Here is a 25,100-nt window from a genome sequence, read left to right as displayed (position 1 = left end):
CACACACACAGACTGGGAGGGGAGGCAGTCACACACACAGACTGGGAGGGGGGCAGACACACACACACAGACTGGGAAGGGGGCAGTCACACACACAGACTGGGAGGGGGGCAGTCACACATACACTGGGAGGGGGGGCAGTCACACACACAGACTGGGAGGGGGGCAGTCACACACACAGACTGGGAGGGGGGCAGTCACACACACAGACTGGGAGGCAGGCAGTCATACACACACAAACTGGGAGGGGGAGCAGTCACACACACACAGACTGGGAGGCGGGCAGTCACACACACAGACTGGGAGGGGGGCAGTCACACACACAGACTGGGAGGGGGGCAGTCACACACACAGACTGGGAGGCAGGCAGTCATACACACACAAACTGGGAGGGGGAGCAGTCACACACACACAGACTGGGAGGCGGGCAGTCACACACACAGACTGGGAGGGGGGCAGTCACACACACAGACACACACACACACACACACACACACACACACACACACACACACACACACACACACACTACATCCGTCCCCAATACTAAGCCCCGCCCCCGGCAAATCCTGACCTCCAACCAATCCCCTGCTTCTACTCTAAAGCCCCGCCCCCGGCATCCTGCTATTGGGGGGAAAAAAATAATACGGCCGCATCCTCCTCACGCTGCCGCCTCCGCGCACCGCCGCATCCTCCTCACGCTGCCGCCTCCGCGCACCGCCGCATCCTCCTCACGCTGCCGCCTCCGCGCACCGCCGCATCCTCCTCACGCTGCCGCCTCCGCGCACCGCCGCATCCTCCTCATGCTGCCGCCTCCGCGCACCGCCGCATCCTCCTCACGCTGCCGCCTCCGCGCACCGCCGCATCCTCCTCACGCTGCCGCCTCCGCGCACCGCCGCATCCTCCTCACGCTGCCGCCTCCGCGCACCGCCGCATCCTCCTCATGCTGCCGCCTCCGCGCACCGCCGCATCCTCCTCACGCTGCCGCCTCCGCGCACCGCCGCATCCTCCTCATGCTGCCGCCTCCGCGCACCGCCGCATCCTCCTCACGCTGCCGCCTCCGCGCACCGCCGCATCCTCCTCACGCTGCCGCCTCCGCGCACCGCCGCATCCTCCTCACGCTGCCGCCTCCGCGCACCGCCGCATCCTCATGCTGCCGCCTCCGCGCACCGCCGCATCCTCCTCACGCTGCCGCCTCCGCGCACCGCCGCCGCCTCGCGCACGGTACCAGTCACCAGGGGCAAAACCCGGGACATTTCCGGGACGGACTGTCAACCGGGACAGCACAGAAAAAAACGGGACTGTGCCGGCAAAACCGGGACAAATGGTCACTCTATAAATACACCTTATACTCCACATGCAGCACGTAACCGTGAATGCAGTATATACTCTATATACGCCATGTACCCCAATTACGACACCTTATAACCCTGCATGCAGCAAATGTACACCTTATAATCCACATACCGCACTTAACCCTGACTGCGGTATATACACTATACCCGCCATGTAACCCAATTACAGCACATTACAACACTGAATGCAGCATAAATACACCTTATACTCCACATGCAGCACGTAACCGTGAATGCAGTATATACACTATATACGCTATGTAACCCAGTTACAGTACATTGTAACGGCGAATGCAGCACCTATACACACCCTAGCGTACAACAGAACGTAACTACGAGTGCAGTATACACACTATATACACCATGTCACCCCATTACAGCCCATTGTAACTTCGGATGCGGTATATATACACCCCCTATAATCCAAATACAATATACGCCATGTAACCCAATTACAGCCAATTGTACCTCGAATGCAGCTCGTATGCCTTATACCCCGAATACAACGCATTATAACCATACCCCGAATACAACGCATTATAACCACACTGAGGTGTATACACTTTATTCCCCACATACAGCCCGCTATCACTACGAATGCGGTATGCAGCGATACCCACGGCCATTCTAGCATTGATCATAACTTTATCCAATGTTGAAAGAAATCAATTACAGCACATTAGACCACTGCCATGTAACCCCACTGAGTGTCCCGTGCTCCAACCCCGGGGGGGGGGGGGGTTGGGGGATACCCACGGCCATTCTGTTGGGGGAACCGTCGTGGCAAAAAAACGTGGGGGGTTGTTGTGCCTCTCCTCGTCCTCCCTCTGGCCCCCCCCCTCCCCAGCCGCAGAGGCTGATGGAGGGCGAGCCACGTGGCAAGGGAATCCCCCCTGGCTCAAGCTCGTATTACACAAGCCAATCCTCAAGCCAATGCACACTGTTTTAAACACAGCTTTTAGACAGAGGCTGGGATGAGATGCAAAGCCATTAAACCCACTCACAGACATGTTTCAACCTTTTTTTTTTAAACTTTTTTATTCAACAACTTTTTTAAGTTTACAGACTTTTTTGGAAACCAAAAAAACACACCATAGTGACAACAGTCACCCAACATTAGAAAGACACCAAAACATAATATATTTACATTTTCTTCCTTCATCCTTCAGATATATACAAACACAAAGATAAACTTTTCAGAAGGGAAAAAAAAAACATAACTTTACGAAAAAACCCTATAACCAAAACATCATACAAAGATAAGAACCATATACTTCAAGATTCTTTCATTTAAAAACAAAAACCCTTTCTCTATTCTCAAGTGATGCGATCATATGTTTTAATTCTTTCTCCATACGTTCCAAACCTCTCTTACTTTCCTCTAACTGGAATCCAGACATCACACTTTTTTCATACCCGTCCCTTGCCTCTTTCACATCCCAATATCTCCGCCCAAATCCCCTCGCAAGTTGATTGTGCAAAACCTCTTCCTTTGTAAGCCCTACTTCATCTTTTCCCGTTGAACATGCCATATGGGTTTTTAAGTTCTTCACCTCCTCTGATCATTTCACAGTACCGTTTCAAAAAAGTCACAATCTCCTCTTTCCTTGCATACGGATTGTACATGTGAAGTACAAGTGGTCTCTCCTCCAGCATAAAACTTGGAATTACCTTGATGCCATGTAAGATCGGGTCACCAGACTTCTCCTTGCACTTTTCAAAAGTGCACCAAACATCCGCTTCTTGATGACAGGTCAGGTCATAAATCCCCTGTGCAGGGAAATCCTGAAGGCAGAAGATCCTCTCAGTGTCCAGACCGATCAATTGCTTCAGCACCTTCTCCACTATCCACAGCAGGTTCACTCGACTTCTCTCGGTCTCCTCGATCAGGAACCGAATGGAATTGCGCATTCCAGCTTGTGACGTCATCTCTGCTCTCTCAAGCTCAGGTGCGGCACCCCAAAAGCAGCAAGGGACTTTAGCCAGTAAAGGCGATGTCCCAGGGCAAAGGTGCCGGCCCCTCACTTCCGCATCCGCTCGCTCAGAACCGCTCGCTCAGGATCACTCCTCTTAGCTCGAGATGGCGTGCCCCCCCAAAAGCAGCAGGAGTCTTTAGTCCCCGAAGGGACGATGACTCAAGGCCAAGGGGACACAGGCTCAGCTACACAGCTGTTTCGACCTTAATGGGTCTCATCAGTGTGGGGTTGGTCTTAATGGCAAAGCAGGTTTGAGACTAGACTAGGTAATCACCACTACTATTAAGGTTATGGTGGGTAAAAAAGTGACAAAAACCCTCCACAGTAAAGCATAAAGCAACTGTAAATATTACTGTATGTTCATTTGCATGTAAAGGTAATCCCAAGTTTTATGCTGGAGGAGAGACCACTTGTACTTCACATGTACACTCCGTATGCAAGGAAAGAGGAGATTGTGTGTTTTTTGAAACGGTATTGTGAAATGATTAGAGGAGGTGAAGAACTAAAAAATCCGTATGGCATGTTCAACGGGAAGAGACGTTTCTGGGTACGGTTCAGACGGGATCCATCATGTGTGGGAGGAGTTACACACCCACCGGCCATGTTCAATAGTAGAGGAGACAGAGGATTTTTGTTTTACCCGGGACAGCCTCTATATTGCAGGCATTGCCACACTTATGGACATACAAAGGAGGGTTGCACGAAAACGGGAATTGTGTGCCGTAATTGCGGGGAAGAGGGACATACTGCAGCCAACTGTGGTGTCCCTAAGAGATGCCATCTTTGCGGAGAGGAAGGACACTTGGCACGGCAGTGCACTAAAAGGACATATGCCCAGACAGCTAAAGGGGACAGTGTGCTAGAAGAAGAGGAAGAGACAGTTGAGGGTCAGGGAATTTTTGAGATGGAGAGTTCCCAAGAGGGAGGGCTTGATCCGGCTATAACAGCAATGTATGAGGAGGATTTAAGAAGAGAAGAAAGGGTAGAAAGTGGCCCAATAGAGGGTTTGGCGGGTTCTATAAGTGATATCGTGGAGAAAAAAGAGGAAGATTTCTTCCTGGACTCCTTGGCCCAGAAACTGGAGGTGGGGGGAGGGGAGGAGACGGGAACAGTGCATCAGAAAGATGCGGGGGAGGGGGAAATACGGTCATTGAGTGTGGTGGAACCTAGCTGGGCAGAAAGTATGGAGTTTCAAGATGCACAGAGGGGGAGGGAAGGTCCCCAAGATGTCTTGGAGGAGGAAATGGAAATAGGAGGGAAAAAAGCTCAAAAGCGTAAAAATCTGCAAGGGATAGAAACAAAGGAAGATAAGGATAGCCAGAGTAAAGGGGAGCCTAGAGAGGAAGGTGTAGAGGGTAAAGTTGTAAAAGTATCAGGGAAAGTGACCCTAAAAGAGAAGATGGAACATTTTGAAGACGCAGTGGGAGATGTTCTGTTTTGGGTTGGTATTTTTCGGAAGCAGCATGGGGGGAGTAGTGAGGAACAGATAATAGAAAGATTAGAAAAACTGATGTACCAAAGAAAACAGCTGACAAAAGAGCAGTATGAAGAATTAAAAAAGGAGCATGTACAGTGGGTTAAAATAAAAGAGGCTAGGGGAGAGGTGAGAGAGAAGGAGAGAAGTGAGGGCAATAGCTCGTCCTCACAAAGCCAGATAAGCGTGGAGGGAACTAAAATACAGAGAAGTGTAAGTGCAGTAAGTGGGAATGAAAGTGATGGAAAGGCAGGCCAACAGAGTGGGGGTGAAGGGGGAGAGATTAGGGAAAGTAAAGGGGGAAAAGGAGAAAAGGCAGGCCTTAGTGGAAGAACAAAAGTAAGTTATGAAAGCGAGAGAGAAAGGAAGGCGAGGGAGTGGCATGTAAAAGAGGTGATAAATAATATAAATAAAGAGGCAGGTGACTTAGGGTTAAATGTTTCAAAAACGGAATGGCTGAAAGTACAGTTCCCAAAAGCAGAGGTGTCTAAAGAGGAAGTAAGAAAATTAGGAATACAATGTAGTACGTATCATATCCGTGAGGCGTTAGAGAAATTGCTGGGACACGTGAAGTAATTAGATGCAATGTTAAATGTCCTGTGGAAAGTACGAAAAGTCGCTTGTAGAAATGGGAAGTAACCATATTTTTTTGTATTGAGTGTGTTTGGTAGTAGATGCACAGATGATGCCTTGGAATGTGTTGTTTTGTTTGGCTTTTTAGAATGGTTTTGTGCCTTTGGGTTGGTTTTTGTCTTGGCAATATAAGGATTGTATAGTGATGTTTTCGGTTTATTATTTTCTGTAAAATGATACTAAATGGTTGTTAATATGTGAACCGTAAAAAAAAAAAAAAAAATGTCTGTGAGTGGGTTTAATGGCTTTGCATCTCATCCCAGCCTCTGTCTAAAAGCTGTGTTTAAAACAGCATGCATTGGCTTGAGGATTGGCTTGTGTAATACGAGCTTGAGACAAAAGGTGGCACTGAGTGCTCATTTGCATGTCATTTCCCAGAATCCCTTGCTGCAGTGGAAGCGCTGTATGCTGGGTGATAATGGGGAAAGACAGGGTTGCAGACCTGTCTAAGACATGCAAATGAACATACAGTAATATTTACAGTTGCTATATATATATACATATATATGTACCCCTCAGTTTTATACAGTCATGGTGTTCATCATGTGTGGGACGCAGAGCCCAGAACCTAATGTCATGTTAGCATCAGAGAGTCACAGTAATAACTCAGCACTCACCCATGTAACACCTTCTCTGGTAGCTCTCTGTCTGTGTCTCTATCTACCTTTCTGTCTCCTGCATGACCAGGGAGGCTGCGAGGGACCCCCTCCCCCTCCCACTTGGAACCGGTACCCACATATAACAGACGAGTAATGACAGACTCAGTTTGGAGGTATAAAAGGCCGCGGCTTTGTTTATTAACAATCATAATACTGGAGTAAGCGCTAGTCCAAGCCAGAGTGGGGTCAGAGGGTCAGCCAGGCCTTGGCCTTCTGCCCCCGTACCCGGCCGACCCCTAAAGAGCCGGCCGTTGTCGCGAGTGGGTTCCCGGGTGTCACGTTAGCTTGACCCCGCCCAATCGCTCCTACCCCCGGGCGACGCCCGCCCCGAGCCCATCTGGCAAGGACAAGCACTTACCCCCGAACTGCCGCCGCGACAGTGGTAAAATGACCAACTGGAGCCTCCTGAAGGAACTTCAGTCCTTTGTTTCTCGGGAGATCTTCGGACACTGCCCTGTAAAATATGATGGTACATGTTACAGCTTACAGGTAGTGCAGACAGCTTATCACCAAGGGAATTGTAAATACTCCACGGAGTGGCCGGGGGCAAGCGTCTGCCCCCGACTGTCTTGCTAATGGGGTGGGTGGGTTGGATACTTCGCAGCAGACCGGGAGCAGAATGGAAGATTCAGCTCCCGGCTGTCTCTTTTGTACTGCCCTAGGCCTGTCCCCTCCCCCCCCCAGGGGGGGCCGCGACGGCGGCCCAGAGATCCCAGCGAGGTGAGGGGGGAGGGGGGCTTGCCCCCTGGTCATGGGCTTCCCTCGCCTAATTGGCTGGAGGGATTGCTTGACCAGGGAGGCTGCGAGGGACCCCCTCCCACTTGGAAACGGTACCCACATATAACAGACAAGTAATGACAGACTCAGTTTGGAGGTATAAAAGGCTGCGGCTTTGTTTATTAACAATCATAATACTGGAGTAAGCGCTAGTCCAAGCCAGAGTGGGGTCAGAGGGTCAGCCAGGCCTTGGCCTGCCACCCCCGTACCCGGCCGACCCCTAAAGAGCCGGCCGTTGTCGCGAGTGGGTTCCCGGGTGTCACGTTAGCTTGACCCCGCCCAATCGCTCCTACCCCCGGGCGACGCCCGCCCCGAGCCCATCTGGCAAGGACAAGCACTTACCCCCGAACTGCCGCCACTCACGGCTCTATTTAAACCTCCTTAAATTAGACCGTGCCGCCAACCCCGCAAGGACCCTCTCCAGCCCCTCCTGCAATTCGTTATTGAACAAGTCCGCCCCTATCTCGGATAAGTGTGTGCCGTCGGCCGGGAACAGGCCAGTTGACTTGTTGTCGAACTCGGGATGGGTGATCTGCCATCCCCCACACTGCGTCACAAACTTCCCCACCATCTTGTTCAGTTTGACCCGCGCTCAGTCGATGGCGCCCGGTGCCCTTGCGCCCCTCCACACTCTCCTGCACAATATGTCCGACCAAACGATCTGTACTTCTGGCCAACGGGCGAGCATGAGGGCTAGGTCGTGTTTTATTGAATTAACCAGCTCGAAGTAGCGTCGAGCGGCCAGGTCGTTGCCCCCGACGTGGAGGAGCAAGATCTGCGGCGCCCTCCTATCCCTGCCCATCACCATTAGCCGCGGGAGCAACTGAGCCCACCGCAGCCCCCTACCTCCCCCCCATACCACATTTGCCTCCTCCGTTCGCAACCCGAGGTTAGCCCCGCATGGGCGTTTGACGGCCCGCTTCTCTGCCCAGTGTATAAGCGAGTCTCCGATTATCCAAGTGGGTGCGGCGTCTGTGAAGGCATAAAGAGGATGAGGGGGTTTATCCAAGCACGCTAAATACCAGATAATGCGGGCCTGATATAGGACCGGTATCTGTTAGACTTCCATCGCCCTATCTTTTGTACAAAAAATGTAATGACCCGGCGCTTCAGGCTACAACAATACCCCAGTCCAATGATTAGTCCATATAGATATGGAAAGTTCTTTTCAATATTCCAGCTGATGGAGCGATGGTGATCCAATTGCTGGCTGCTGGTTCCGAACTCCTCCTAGTATGTAATGGACAAAAAGGAAAAGACCATTGCGCAGCCACAAGAATCCATAAATAACTCCACAACAGATTAAAGTAATGAACTTACAGACTTGCTGTGTTATTGTTCCTTTGAGACAATCTGTGCTTTTAACCTCTTCTCTTCCAGATATCACGAATGCCACGTGTTGTATGTCTATCCTCCAGGTTTTCTGTCTGTTCACAGCATTACCACTTGGTCATAGTTCCCATGTGTTCCCAGAAAGGAAATAACATGGAAGATGATGGTGCCGATTGATAAAAATTTATTACAATAAAAATAAAAAACAGCCAAGGGCTTACTCACATAAACCAGGCTGTGTAAAAACAGCTGACAACGTGCTGTCCGCAGCTTGATACAATCAGGTAGGCAGGCTTCTGGGAGGATGGCGCTATTGTTGTTTGCAAACCCTGAAGTGGCGTCTAACTCTCAGTAGTTACTCTGCGAGATTCGCCCCCTCTATTTGCTATAGCTTCCTCTATCTCAGCTTGAGGTGGCCAGCACTGCAGAATGTGCTCTGCTCACCTCTCTGGGTAACTGCCGTCAGCCCGCGCTACGCCTCGTGATGTCACACTCTGATGTCACACTCTGGCGTCTCTCCTGATCGCTATGCTCCTGCTTCTGAAGACCGTGTCAGTTCTAGCTCCTCCCTCTCCATACGCGTTTCGTGACGCAATGTGGTCACTTCATCAGTGGATGAGGGGGGATAAGTATATACACCATATAATCCAAACCCGTCATGTAACCGCGCATGTGGTCTATAAACATTATATTCAGAACCCAGCACGTAACCATGATCGCAGTGTATACCATATAATCCAAATACAGCACGCCACCACCACTGCGGTACCGTATACACCCCTGTAACCCAAATACCGCACATTATAACCCTGACTGTAGCATATATACCCGTTATAATCCAATACGGCGCGTAACCTTGAATGCAGTATATCCACTATACCCGCCATGTAACCCACTTAAAGCACATTATAACACTGAATGCAGCATATATACACCTTATACTCCACATGCCGCACGTAACCGTGAATGCAGTATATACTCTATAAACGACTTTATAACCCTGAATGAAGCATATATACACTTTATAATCCACATACAGCACTTACCCTGAATGCGGTATATACACTATGTACGCCATGTAACCCAATTACAGCACATTACAACACTGAATGCAGCATAAATACATAGGGTGACCAGATTTCGAAAATGAAAAACCGGGACACCTTAAAAAATAATTTATTAAACAAATTACATCACGTGACACCCCCCGTTGCCATGACAATGAGACACTTTGATGCCCCTGCAGTGTTAGTGTGTATAGAGGTGGGGGCTTTGCTTGGGCCCTTCAACTCTTACAGCCAGGGCATTATTGGCCAGGAATGCCCAGTTCGGAGGGGATTACTACTTCAAAATGTACTTGATTCGTAACAACATCAAAAAACTCTAATACCAATAACTAACAACCACAGACAATGGTAATCTAAACCATCAAATAAAATGTCTACGGCCCTTGTTCAAGCATGTTTGCGGTACTTACCAGATAAATCAGTGCCTGCAATCCACGACTGTATCCGCCTCTCCGAGCGTCTGAAAGCAATCCAGCGTTCCTGGTGTGTGGCTGAAGAGGTGAGGGACTCCCTCCTCTCAAACGGAAAAGAAGAGCAAAAAATAGAGTTGGAACATACCTATCATACAGGGATGAGAGAGAGAGACAGAGAATGAGAGAGAGACAGAGAATGAGAGAGAGAGAGAGAATGAGAGAGAGACAGACAATGAGAGAGACACAGAGAATGAGAGAGACACAGAGAATGAGAGAGACACAGAGAATGAGAGAGAGACAGACACAGAGGGCCTCATGCAGAGAGCATAGAATTTTCAAATTGGCGAATTTCATAAAAAGTAGCTTTTTTGGAGAGTTTTATTCTCCATATGCAGAAAAGTGCGAATTCTGCTATGTTTAACATGGATGCGTGTGGCGAGTTTGAATGGGAAAGATGCGCGCTTCAGAAATGTGTAAAAAAAAAATCGCGGCTTTTTTCCCCCCTTTGCTATAGGCGGCGAGCGCCATTTTATTGCCAACTTTTCCTGGCGCGGCAAAAATGAGAAAATCGCGCCATTTCCCTGGCGCGAACAGCCGCTACATGCCGTTCGTACCTCTCTGCATTCGGAGAGTTTTAAAAATGGCGAGACGGAGGTTCTCGCCAGCCGCGAGGCGAGTTTTAGCAATAGAAAAAACAAAATGGCGCGTTTTTCGTAACTCGCCATTTTCTGCCGGTTTCTGCGCGAAATTGTACAAAAAATGGCGAATTTTGAAATAACGATGCTCTCTGCATGAGGCCCAGAGAGAGAGAGACAAAAGTAATGTACTGTATAACCATTATACCGTACCCCCTAGTATTCGTGTAATCATTGTCCCACACCCCCTATTACTCACGCTTTGGCAATACTGAAATGTTTTTTTGACATGCCAATCAAGCTGATTTGATTTGAGAGACACAGAGACACAGAGACACAGAGAGAGACAGAGATACAGAGACACACAGAGAGAAACAGAGACACACAGAGACACAGAGACACAGAGAGAGACAGAGACACAGAGACACACACAGAGACACAGAGACACACAGAGAGAGACAGAGACACACAGAGAGAGACAGAGACACACAGAGAGAGACAGAGACACAGAGAGAGAGAGAGAGACACAGAGAGACACACAGAGAGAGACAGAGAGACAGACAGAGAGAGACAGAGACACACAGAGAGAGACAGAGACACACAGAGAGAGAGACAGAGACACAGAGAGACACAGAGAGAGAGAGAGACACAGGCCTATTTAGTAAGCGTCGATAAGGCTGCGTCTATAGTATTTCAGACGGAGGGAAGGCGCACACGCTGCAATACACTTGCTGAAGTCTGAGCTTTTTTATGGCTTTGCAGGGTATGCTTCGGCGCGATTTGGGGGTGTGGCAATGAATATTTGGAGGCGTGGCAATAACGTTCCGGCGCGGACGTCACTTCCCTACCTCACATCCCGATCCACCGGCATTTTTTCAGATGCAGCATCTGAAGCACTGTGCAGGCAAGAAGAAAAATGCACACAATGCGCACCAGAGATTAAAATATAGTAAATTATTTATTAATAAAACAAGAAATAACCGTGGGGGATCCAACCCCACCTCAGTACATATGCGTCACAGATCCGGGTTCGGTTACAGAGTGACCTGACGTGTCACGACAGGTCACTCTGCGCGTATTCTGACAGGCTAAGACGGCGTTTGCAGGTAGGAATTTATATATACACTATATCTTCATCTCCTTCATAGTAATGACATTAAAAACACATTTATTCACAGAATTAAGTAGTCACTGTGTGGGATTAGTTTAAGATTTATTTATTAGATAATTTATCACTATGTAACACACTTTAAATCACAAATAAATAGGTATCACATTATTGCAATGTATTCAGTTGTAAGATATTAATGTTATTTGTAACACACAGTAGATTAGAAACATCACAATAATTAAGTATTAAATGTAATATTTATTGATCCCTGTAGCACTATTACAATTTGTTGGCATGGTAATCTATAACAGGGGAGCGCAAACTTCTGAAGCTGCGTCCCCCTGCCTGGCCTCCCCCGGTCTTGCGCCCCCTCTCCTACCTGCCAGCACACTCCGGGGTCGAGTGACGTCACATGACCGCGGTGTCATTTGATGCCACGTTGCCATGGAGACGTGTCTGAATCCCGGTCAGTGTTACTGTTGCAGAGGCCTCACGTGATCCCCGGCATTTCATTTAAATGCCTTGGGGAGGAGCGCGGGACCTATGCACCCGACCGCGCACCCCCAGACAAATCTCCCGCCCCCCAGTTCACGCACCGCTAACCTATAACATTATGTGTGTGTATATGTGTGTGTAAATATATATATACACATATACACACACATATATATATGTATATATATATATTTATATATACATATATATATCTTCTCTTATCTTATGGGACACTGACTAATACTCATATTCATAAATTAATTAAATGATTCTACAATATCAAGAGTAGAACCATCCATAAGGGATTATGGTTTCAACCTCTAATCTTTATCCATGATAACACTAAGAAAAATATAATGTACTAAGATAAAAGTCAATTAATATCTAATAGAGTATTGTGCTCTTTCTTGTTCATTAATTGATCCACCCTCCGTAAGCCACATTTATATTGTATTAACTAAATATCTAACTCTTCTGTTTACTAATAGATATATTGGGGTATTTAGGATGTCTTGAGATATACCCTTATAGTATGTTTAATCAAAACAAATAAGGACATTGATTACAAAATAACTTTTGTTGTATAAGAATAATAATTTTTCGTTTAACATATGAAATGCCCAACTGTTGCTAAACATCATTTATATTGAGGTGGTGGCAACTACAGTATACTCTCTCAATATCCTAAGGTATACCCTTGTAGTCCGTATAAATACTAAAAATATAGACAAGGACATCAACTACATGTTTGTTTTAATAATTTTAATTATTTTTATTTATTTATTTTTCAGTACAATTGGTATTCATCAGTATTTTATATACATTTCCATGTGCTGGCAAGTATTCAGTGATGTGGATGCAAAATTAGGTGTTCACATGTGTACTTAATCTGTTCCACCTAAAATTTAGATTGCCAACACAGTGTTTTTTGCCTTTCAACTAATTAAGCTAATTGGACTTGGGGGGTATATAATATGAGACACCACACACCCAGAGTCCATCCCCTGAAGAAGTCTGTTAATCAGATGAAACGCGTAGGGAAGGTGTGCAGTGGACTTTTCAACGCTTGCAATTGAACTGCTGAGTATCTTTACCGGTCCGGTATTAAGAACGGTTCCCGTGACGTCATCCGCTGGTCCGCGACTTCAACCGTCCCCGGTGGGAACTAAAAAGTAACTGGTTGGTGTGCACCGGGGGAGAGACCATCGTGGAGTGCCTGATTCGTCAGTTCCTGCAGGCAGTGAACAACGGAGGCAGCAATCTGTTCCAGTGGAGCCACGGAGGGACTTCAACAGCAAAGCAGCGTTTCCTGGTCCTAGGAGCATGAGTATTACTCATACAATGCTTTTAATTGTTTTATGTTTGTGAGTTCATTTTTATTGAGATTTTTGGGAATTAAATATATCGATTTTTGCACAGTAATGCACTAGGATTTGGCGCTTTTTTTTTTTTTCTTATATTTTTCTATGCAGGTGGAGAGGGAGGTCGTTGTGCCCTTTTAAGAAGCTGCCGGCTGATCCTAATAGTGCTTCTGTCACTCCCCAATTATTGGATTTATTTGTTGGACTCTAGAGGACTATCTGCAATTAGCAGATTAAGGCAAAGTTCACAGCACCACACATATTTTTTTGTATAATTGTATGTTTTAGCTTTTTTTATATCAGACATTCACAGTGCACTTTTGGTATATGAATTGATTTCACTATTCAGGATTTATTATAGTAGTATTCATTATATTGATTTATTAACAATATGGTTATATATTTATGATTTTTAATCAGTTAATTCAATTTTATATATCCTATATTTCTGGTTTTCCACACACAAGCGCAGACCCTCATTGTATATATTACATATATATATATGTATATATATATATTTATATATACATATATATATCTTCTCTCCGAAGAAGACCGTTTTATATGTATGTATGTATGTGTGTGTGTGTATATATATATATGTATGTGTGTGTATATATATATATATATATATATACACATACGTATGTGTGTATATATATATATATATATGTGTGTGTGTGTCATACAAGAATCTATTACTGTATTATCTAAAATCAGTAACACATGTGATCTATTATGCCATTACCAATTGGACTGTAGGACTATAAAACCATTACGAGTGAGTTGTAGCATTATCCCCTGATGAAATCGGCCGTGTGCTGAAGAAACGCGTAGGTACTTTGTTCTCGTTATTGCCACACTATCCGTCTTGACGCCGGAAGGGAAGTTGGTACGCAACCAAGACGAGACACCGGAATTACAGAGTGGAATCACAACTGCATACTACAGATTGCCGGAGGACCACACTGCGAGGGGCGCAGCCTATCGAGTTTCCCGGTCATCGTCCAAAGTCTGGAGCTGCGGATTGACCACCGGATTACCACGGAGCCCGAGCCTGTCTCACACAATGCTTTTACCAAACGGGCGTTTGTGAGTTTGTTATTTTTATCTTGTCCAGGAAATGAAATTGTTAAACCAAATTTACACATGGAGCGGGCGCTTTCTCTTCTTTTTGTTTTGTTTAGATATCTATCGAGGAGGTGGTTGTTTCCCCGAAGAGAGCTGCCAGGGCTCCAGAGGACGCCCGAATTGGATCCTTTTATGATTGAGTTATAACATAGCTATTAGAGCTAGTTTTCTGGACTTTTATTGTGTTTAGGCATAGTGTTTATTATTATTTTATTACAGCTACTTTTTAGTAATTGCACTGTTATTAATTCTGGCCCCTATTTCTCACTGCCATTATAATCTCTCTCTAGCGACAACCAGATTGCTATATCAGCTATATTATTTATTGGTTATACCAGGGGAGCACAAACTTTTGCAGCTCGCCCCCCCTGCCTTCCCTCTGTTGGTGCTCGCGCCCCCCTTACCTTGATGCGGCGTTACGTGACCTGCAGCGGCATTTGACGAGGGTGACGTCACATGACCCCGCGGCGTAATTTAACACCGCGTTGCCATGGACACGAGTGACGCCGGCAGAGTCAAGGTAAGTAATAGCATTGCAGAGGCCTCACGTGATCCCCCGGCATTTAATTTTAATGCCTCGAGGAAGTGCGCGGGGCCTCTGCAACCGCCCGCGCCAACCCCCCCCCCCCCCGAAAATTCTCCCCCCCCCCCCCACTTTGCGCACCTCTGGGTTATACCATATATATATATATATATATATATATATATATATATATATATTGTGACAGAAACCAGGGGATGGTAATAAATTCCGTATATAGGGCTCCCAGGATACTAGACAGTTTCTATCCTGTTTGGCCTGGGAGTGCAGCCTTATAATACATACACTCCATCCCACAGTTTGGCAAGCGCTGGAACTGAGGGATGAGAGATCCAGACCAGAGTTTGTCTGCTGCCTGATTTCTGTCACCTGTCATGCTAATTAGGAATCAGGTATGAAAGACTGATTTCCTGTTTGCTCTGGGCTCCCCACAAGAGCCAGGAGGCTGGAAGGCTGCTGAACTACAGAGGGGAGAAGCCTCTTCCCCAAACAGGTTCAATCTTTCTGTTCATTTGTGTAAGACTGCAAAAGTACCGTGTTTTGATGTTGGAAGTGGAAAAGCCACTTCCAACCCTGAGTCAGGGATATCTAAGTTAAGTTATCGCTCAGGTGAGCAGATTTTGTTTTGATCTGTTTTCTGTTGTATGCACTGTGGCAGTCTCAGTGCCTGGGACTGAATAAACCAGGCATAGCCTGTTTAAAGGAACAGTACGTGACGCCTCATCATTTAACCTACCCTAAAAGACCGTGTTCTAAACAGTCCCGGACAAACGACGGAGCCCCGGAGTAAGCCGTTTGTCACATATGGTGGAGAATGCGGGCAGAGCACTAGGGGGTCTGCGGGTTGAAGAACTTTGAAAAAAAAAAAAAAAAAAAAAAAAAGTTTTTTCATCCTCTGCAAAGAAGATGGAAGACGTGGTGGGTGCGCTGGTACGCAATGTCGCTGCCCAGAAAGACGTGAATGAAACCCAGCAACAGCTGTTAATAGCCCAGCAAGAAACTAATGCAAACCAGCAGCAGACGAATGCAGCCCAGCAACAGCTGCTAATAGCCCAGCAAGAGATTAATGCCAACCAGCAACAGGCGAATGCCAACCAGCAACAGGCGAATGCAAACCAGCAACAGACGAATGAAGCCCTGCAAAACGCGAATGCAAACCAACAAGAGACAAACCGCTTGCTGAGAGAGGAGCAACAGCGGTTCGCTCAGGGCTTACAGCAGGAACTCGAGATCCTGAGGGGGACTATCAGTAACCTTCCACTGGCAGCGGCAGCCCCAGTTCCGAAAATGACCAGGGCAAGCCACTACCTTCAGAAGATGGGACCCTCGGATGATGTGGAAGCCTATCTTCTCACGTTTGAACGCACGGCACAGAGAGAGGGATGGCCAGAAGCTGAGTGGGCTGGTCTAATCGCACCCTTCCTAAGCGGCGAACCCCAGAAGGCTTACTTTGATCTAGAGCCAGCCGAAGCTAACGTCTATGCAAAATTGAAGTTCGAGATCCTCGCCCGCCTCGGCGTAACCACGGCTGTTCGCGCCCAAAGGTTTCACGCATGGTCCTTCACGATGGATAAAGCCACCCGAAGCCAGATGTATGACCTCATCCACCTCGCCCGGAAGTGGCTACAACCCGAGATCAACTCAGCCAGCCACATCGTGGAACGGTTGGTCATGGACCAGTTCTTGAGGAAACTTCCCTCTGCCTTACGCCGTTGGGTCAGTCGGAGTGACCCCCACAATGCGGATGAGCTTGTGGCCCTCGTAGAAAGGTACAATGCAGCAGAAGAGCACCCGCAACCCACAGTCGTGGAGCAACCCCACTACCCGAGGTTCCAGGACTCTTCCAGAGACGGTAAAAGGGTACCGGGGTTAAGGGGCGCTGAAGAGCGGCGACCACCTTCACGCAGCACCAGCAACAGTGGTTCGCACACTAAGGGCAATAGCCAACATGGGGAGCCGGGAAAAGGCTCTAAGTGGGACACAGACTATGTACCTAAATGTGTAAATTGTCATGAGAGGGGCCACACAGCAAAAATCTGCCCACTAAATGATGAGCCCATGCAATGCAACAGCGTGGAACCTTATTCGCTGTTGTCCCAATGTATGGGCCCTAGCCCAGAGGACCCCTTGAATAACCATCTGTGGGCATTTGTAAAGGTTAATGGTAAGAGGGTTCGGGCACTTCTTGACTCTGGGAGCATGGTCACACTAGTGTCCGAATACCTCTTGCCCATTAAGAAGAAACAGGGAAACAGTTCACAAAGAGTGGCAATTTGTTGTATACATGGGGATAATCATGAATATTCCACTGTTGATGTTTTTTTTGAAACAGAGTTTGGTTCTTTAGATTTCAAGGTGGGTATTGTACCCAAACTGGCACATGATGTGTTAATAGGGACTGACTTTCCCCATTTTCTAAAAATGTGGTCCCCCGCTCAGAATAGCGCCCAGAGTTCAATAGCGGACCATAACGAAGTATTAGAAGAAACAAATCCTTTCCCTTTTTCAGAAATGGAGGTTGACGAGGGCCCAAATAAGAAGGGGGAAAAGGAGGAGTGCTGTAAAATTCCCTTCCCCATCACTACTTTGGTAGGGAATACCCCAAATCAAGATGTTGAGCAGACACTTACCACCCCAGAACCGGATAAGACCCTCGCTGACCTAGAGGTCAGTCCTGGGAGTTTTAAGAAGGCCCAGTGGGAGGACCCCACATTAGCGGTAGCAAGGGGAAATATACGGGACCAGAATAGTACTCCTGGCCAACCAGATAGGTCACTTGCTTACCCCTACTTCGAGGTAGAGAACGACCTAGTATATCGGGTTGATAAAAGGAAATCAGTTACAACTAAACAATTGTTGGTATCACGGACATTCCGTAACGTAGTATTACACCTCGCACATAGTCATCCATTGGGGGGACACCTAGGGGTGGAAAAGACAAAAGAAAAGGTTCTCCGAAGCTTCTATTGGCCTGGGGTTCTGGCAGAAATTACGAATTATTGTTCCTCATGCCCAGAATGTCAGATCACCGCCCCGTTCAAGGCGTACCGCAGCCCATTGGTACCCCTTCCCATAATAGAGGTACCATTTGACCGGATTGCTATGGATCTAGTAGGACCCCTAATAAAGTCTGCTAGGGGACATCAGCATATATTGGTAATATTAGATTATGCCACCCGATATCCGGAGGCAGTTCCCCTACGTAGCACTTCAGCTAAAAACATAGCAAAAGAGTTAGTAGTTCTGTTTTCCCGTGTCGGGATTCCTAAAGAGATTCTATCTGACCAGGGAACACCATTTATGTCCCAAGTAACGAAAGAGCTATGTAAACTCCTAAAAATCAAGCATCTCAGAACCTCAGTCTATCATCCACAAACAGATGGTTTAGTGGAAAGGTTCAATAAAACCTTAAAGAGCATGTTACGGCGGGCGGTTGATAAAGATGGGAAAAACTGGGATTGTTTGTTACCGTACCTGTTATTTGCCATTAGGGAAGTTCCCCAATCATCCACAGGCTTCTCCCCGTTTGAACTATTGTATGGCCGACACCCAAGGGGCTTACTGGATATAGCCAAAGAGACTTGGGAACACGAGGTTACCCCTTACAGAAGTGTAATAGAGCATGTTGCCCAGATGCAGGACCGCATTGCTGCAGTCCTACCCATAGTGAGGGAACACATGGAGAAAGCTCAAGAAGCACAGAGGAATACATATAATAAGGGTGCTAGGGTCAGAATTTTTTCTCCAGGTGATAGGGTACTAGTTCTGGTTCCCACCGTGGAGAGTAAATTCCTTGCTAAATGGCATGGGCCATATGAGGTCTTGGAAAGAGTGGGAGAAGTAAATTATAAGGTAAGACAGCCAGGTAGGAGGAAACCTGAGCAAATTTACCATATAAACCTACTCAAGCCCTGGAAAGATAGAGAAGTCTTGTTAACCCTAGTACCCCCAGATCCGTCAGAGAATCAAGAAACTGACCCAGAGGTTAGCATAGCTGAAACCCTGTCTGTTCATCAGAAATGAGAGGTTCAGAATTTAGTGAAAAGAAACAAAGAAATCTTCTCTATACGGCCAGGTAGAACTAGCGTAATTGAACATGACCTAGTCTCTGAACCGGGGGTCCGAGTTAACCTTAAACCGTACCGAATCCCAGAGGCCAAAAGAAAGGCTATAAGTTTAGAGGTTAAAAAAATGCTAAAACTAGGTGTAATTGAGGAATCCCAAAGTGGGTGGAACAGCCCTATAGTCTTAGTCCCAAAGCCAGATGGTACAACAAGGTTTTGTAATGACTACCGGAAACTAAACGCGGTGTCAAAATTTGATACTTATCCTATGCCCAGGGTAGATGAACTTGTAGAGAGACTGGGCAAAGCCCGATATCTCACAACCCTAGACCTAACAAAAGGGTACTGGCAGGTTCCCCTCACAGAAAGGGCAAAAGAAAAGACAGCCTTCTCAACCCCAGACGGCCTCTTTCAGTATAAGGTGTTGCCTTTTGGCTTACATGGAGCTCCCGCCACATTCCAAAGAATGATGGATAAAATTTTAAAACCACATGCTCGGTATGCTGCCGCCTACCTGGATGATGTGGTAATCCATAGTGAAGATTGGCAATCCCACCTTCCAAAGGTCCAAGCTGTGCTTGACGCAGTCCGGTCTGCTGGACTAACTGCTAACCCCGCTAAATGCACTATTGGTCTGGAGGAGGCCAAGTATCTGGGATATTCTATTGGCAGAGGTTTACTCAAACCCCAAACACTCAAAGTGGAGGTGATACAAAATTGGCCAAGGCCAGTTACAAAAAAACAAGTAAGGACCTTTTTGGGGTTAATTGGGTACTATAGAAGGTTTATTCCCAATTTTGCAACTAAGGCAACCCCACTAACTGACCTCACAAAAGCAAGAGGACCGCTAATGGTAAAGTGGTCCCCCGAAACCGAACAGGCCTTTAGAAGCCTGAAAGAAGCTCTCTGTGCCCAACCAGTGTTGGTCACACCTGACTTCTCCAAAGAGTTCGTAGTCCAAACCGACGCATCTGAGGTAGGGCTGGGGGCGGTACTCTCCCAGGAGTCTCAAGGTGAGGAGCACCCCATCCTTTATTTAAGTAGGAAACTAAATCCCCAGGAGAAAAATTACTCCATAGTAGAGAAAGAGTGTCTCGCAATAAAGTGGGCTGTAGAGACGCTCAAATACTACCTGTTGGGGAGAAAATTCCGGTTGGTCACAGATCATGCACCCCTTACCTGGATGTGTCAAAACAGGGAAAAGAATGCTAGAGTGACCAGGTGGTTCCTAAGCCTACAACCCTTTAAATTTTCTGTGGAACACTGGTCAGGGCACAAACATGGCAATGCTGACGGGTTGTCAAGGATGCACTCCCTAATATCCATGGTCGCTCATCCCTCGAGGTCTGAGCTGGGGGGGAGGATATGTGACAGAAACCAGGGGATGGTAATAAATTCCGTATATAGGGCTCCCAGGATACTAGACAGTTTCTATCCTGTTTGGCCTGGGAGTGCAGCCTTATAATACATACACTCCATCCCACAGTTTGGCAAGCGCTGGAACTGAGGGATGAGAGATCCAGACCAGAGTTTGTCTGCTGCCTGATTTCTGTCACCTGTCATGCTAATTAGGAATCAGGTATGAAAGACTGATTTCCTGTTTGCTCTGGGCTCCCCACAAGAGCCAGGAGGCTGGAAGGCTGCTGAACTACAGAGGGGAGAAGCCTCTTCCCCAAACAGGTTCAATCTTTCTGTTCATTTGTGTAAGACTGCAAAAGTACCGTGTTTTGATGTTGGAAGTGGAAAAGCCACTTCCAACCCTGAGTCAGGGATATCTAAGTTAAGTTATCGCTCAGGTGAGCAGCTTTTGTTTTGATCTGTTTTCTGTTGTATGCACTGTGGCAGTCTCAGTGCCTGGGACTGAATAAACCAGGCATAGCCTGTTTAAAGGAACAGTACGTGACGCCTCATCATTTAACCTACCCTAAAAGACCGTGTTCTAAACAGTCCCGGACAAACGACGGAGCCCCGGAGTAAGCCGTTTGTCACAATATATATATATATATACACACACACACATATTCACACACACACACGTGTATGTGTGTATAAAACAGACTATATATATACATATAGTATGATATATATATATACATACTATATGTGTATGTATATATATATATATATAAATATATATATATATGTATATATATATATATATGTATATATATATATATATATATATATATATATATATATATATACGACTATTAAGGTTAAAGATAATGGTGAAATACAGGGTTGCAGACCTGTCTAAGACATGCAAATGAATATACAGGAATATTTACAGTATATATATATATATATATATGGCCACCAGAATACCAAGAAGTGATCTCCTTGAATACAAACAGAAGGAGACAAGCGACAGGGTTCCTTTGGTGGTCACATATAACCCACACCTAGGAGACCTACGCAAGATCGCCAGGAAACTACAACCCATCCTCCAGGAAGATACAAGACTGCAACAGGTCTTCCCTGAAGCACCCTTATTATCATACAGACAACCCCATAATCTCAAGAATATTATGGTGAGGAGTAAAGTATTCAGCAGTACAACTGAATGCGGGACAAAACCATGCCAGGACCCAAGATGCAAAACCTGCGCAATGCTCTACACAGCGGACACAATACAAATACCACACAAGAATCGGGAATACAAAATCAGAGGAGGGTTCACCTGTTCCTCCAGCAATGTCGTGTACCTCATCATGTGCATGAAATGCCCAGGGGGCTGCTACTACATAGGTGAGACAGGACAGGGGCTAAACAAGAGAATGAACCTGCATCGCCACAGCATCACACGCGGAACAAGAGACAGTCCTGTTGGCGAACATTTCTCTGACTCTGGCCATAAGATGAACGATCTGAGGGTTGCCATACTCAAAGGTAATCTTAAAACCCTGAAAGAGAGACGGTTGCATGAATACAAATTTATGCAACTGTTCGGGACACTTAGCAGTGGCCTAAACAGAGATCGAAATTTTATGAGTCATTACTGACACTAGCGAACTCTCTTCCCATGAGCGCTAAAGGCCATGTCTGTACATACTGTGCTATATGTATGCACACACAGCTGTCTCTCACACATACTAATACTCCTTATTTTTCCATCCATATACACCAATAGGGACCACATAGTATCCACACACACTTTTAGTTGTGCTACAAACTCTCACATTTCCACACCCACCCACACCATTTATATCCCTCTCACTCCACACACACTTTGTGTAGAGCACTGTTTATACTGTGGGCTCTCCATTCATTTTTATTCACACTGATACACATACACACTCTTTCTTCACTTGCTTTCAGTTACCCTTTGACACCTCTAGCCATAAAACACATCCACACCGGGGGAAGGAGAAGCACAGATAACATTCCAAGAGACACTGTTTTTAAGTTATCCTTGCTTCATTCATTGTAACATCTCCGGAAGAAGAGATCAGTGTATCTCGAAAGCTCGCACAAATAAAAGCATTTCGTTAGCCACAGAACGGTATCATCTATTTATTTTTTGATTATTGAAGCTCGGCTAACACAGTACTGATACCTCTACATGTATATATATATATATATATATATATATATATATATATATATATATATATATATATATATATATGTTCAAATAACGGGGGGAAAAAAGGGGGGAAGGTGGGGAAAAAAACCTCGCATCTACTTTTGCAATATTAATGCCACCATAAGCCAATAAATAACTTTACATCAGTAAGAATTGGCGGTGCTCACGGGTTGTAAATAGTATGAGTGAAAAGAGAAAAAAGTAACCCGTATGGGAGCACTCAGGTATGCAGATTAACATATAGTATTTTATTTATTTGACACAGTGCAAAAAAGGATAAGTAAACAGTACATGATTAAAAACACTTAAAAAAGGCTAGGACCCCTGTCACGGGTACTACCCATAGACACAAGTGGGCAAAACTAGGGAATGACTCAAATTGTCAACCCTTAACATGAAAATGGATAGTGACTCAAGAAACACTTGGATCGGTCAGAATAAATCACAACAGGTTAATGGGTTCACAGGCACCTATACAAAGCTAAAGATAATACGTACTACACACCAATGAAGTGACTAGTCAAAATATAAATGACAATCTTAAACCATCATGAATCTGCTTGAGCATACAATTATGTAACCAATACCAACAGCACAAATTAATCACTTGAAGGAAAAAGGTGGCATGATGGGATGAAGTCACTAGATGTGTAGAGCAATGAAGTGTGTGAATAGCATGTATGGAAAATTGCCTGATGAACACCTATTAGATAACCTTGTGTGTGTTGTCAGTATCCATAATGAAAAAATAGAGTGTCACAGTCCAGAGATTAGTTGCACCAGTGCTGGGTAGCATAGTTACGTGAACATCTGTCAGGGGTCCTGCCTAGCACCCCCACTCCGACGCGTTTCGTCCAGAGACTTAGACTTGGAGTGGGGGTGCGTCGGAGTGGGGGTGCTAGGCAGGACCCCTGACAGATGTTCACGTAACTATGCTACCCAGCACTGGTGCAACTAATCTCTGGACTGTGACACTCTATTTTTTCATTATGGATACTGACAACACACACAAGGTTATCTAATAGGTGTTCATCAGGCAAATTTCCATACATGCTATTCACACACTTCATTGCTCTACACATCTAGTGACTTCATCCCATCATGCCACCTTTTTCCTTCAAGTGATTTATTTGTGCTGTTGGTATTGGTTACATAATTGTATGCTCAAGCAGATTCATGATGGTTTAAGATTGTCATTTATATTTTGACTAGTCACTTCATTGGTGTGTAGTACGTATTATCTTTAGCTTTGTATAGGTGCCTGTGAACCCATTAACCCGTTGTGATTTATTCTGACCTATCCAAGTGTTTCTTGAGTCACTATCCATTTTCATGTTAAGGGTTGACAATTTGAGTCATTCCCTAGTTTTGCCCACTTGTGTCTATGGGTTGTACCCGTGACAGGGGTCCTAGCCTTTTTTAAGTGTTTTTAATCATGTACTGTTTACTTATCCTTTTTTGCACTGTGTCAAATAAATAAAATACTATATGTTAATCTGCATACCTGAGTGCTCCCATACGGGTTACTTTTTTCTCTTTTTACTCATATATATATATATATATATATATTGCGCGCGCACACACACATACTGTATAACGTTTTATCCAACTTTTTCATTTATCATTTGTAGAGAAAATGAACATTGTCGCCAGAAGCGCTATTTTTTCAAAATGTAACATCTCTACTAGTGTAAAATGATACTTCATATAAAGCAGGTTATGGGACCCAGTATAAAATGACTATAATGTCTCTTATCACATCCCAGTATATGGATACTTTCTATTATCACAAGCTGCTAACATGTGACAGGGCTCAGTGTCTGAGCCCAGAATGTGACATACTGAACATTCTCATTCTAAATTTCAAAAAATATTGTGTTGATTTCTGACCTGACTGCCGTGGTTACAGCTCAACCACTCTGTTCTACTGCATGTCACCATTTTCTGCCACAACCAGCTGACGGTGGATCTGCAAGGAGTTCAACGCTCATTGGCATCACATCTGTGGCTTGGTTAACGTATCATTTCTCCAGCTTTTTATTGTATTGTTTTGAAGTAGATTATATTTATTTATTTGAATAGATATTTATTTAGTTTAATAGATATTTATTTAGTTAAATAGATTATATTTGTAAGTTTAATAAGTTATATTTTTTAGTTTAATAAGTTATATTTCTTAGTTTAATAAATTATATTTCTTAGTTTAATAAGATATATTTGTTAGTTTAATAAATTATATTTGTTAGTTAATAGATTATATTTGTTAGCACAGTAGATTATATTTACTAGTATTTAAGTCTCCCCCTCAGTGCCCCATTAGCACCCGTGCGCATATTTCACATCTTTTCGGAGTCGCTTATTTTTTAGACCCTCGGAGCCGAAACCTAAAGGGGTCAGCTAAGAAACTCCGGATCAAGAGGAGCCGCACAGTTTAAAGACAGAACATTTCCAAGGGAGATGGAGACAATTTGGGTAAGATCTGATTAAAGG

This window comes from Ascaphus truei, unplaced genomic scaffold, assembly GCF_040206685.1.
Source record: "Ascaphus truei isolate aAscTru1 unplaced genomic scaffold, aAscTru1.hap1 HAP1_SCAFFOLD_145, whole genome shotgun sequence".
NCBI lineage: Eukaryota > Metazoa > Chordata > Amphibia > Anura > Ascaphidae > Ascaphus > Ascaphus truei.
Note: the sequence above shows the minus strand (reverse complement) of the source record.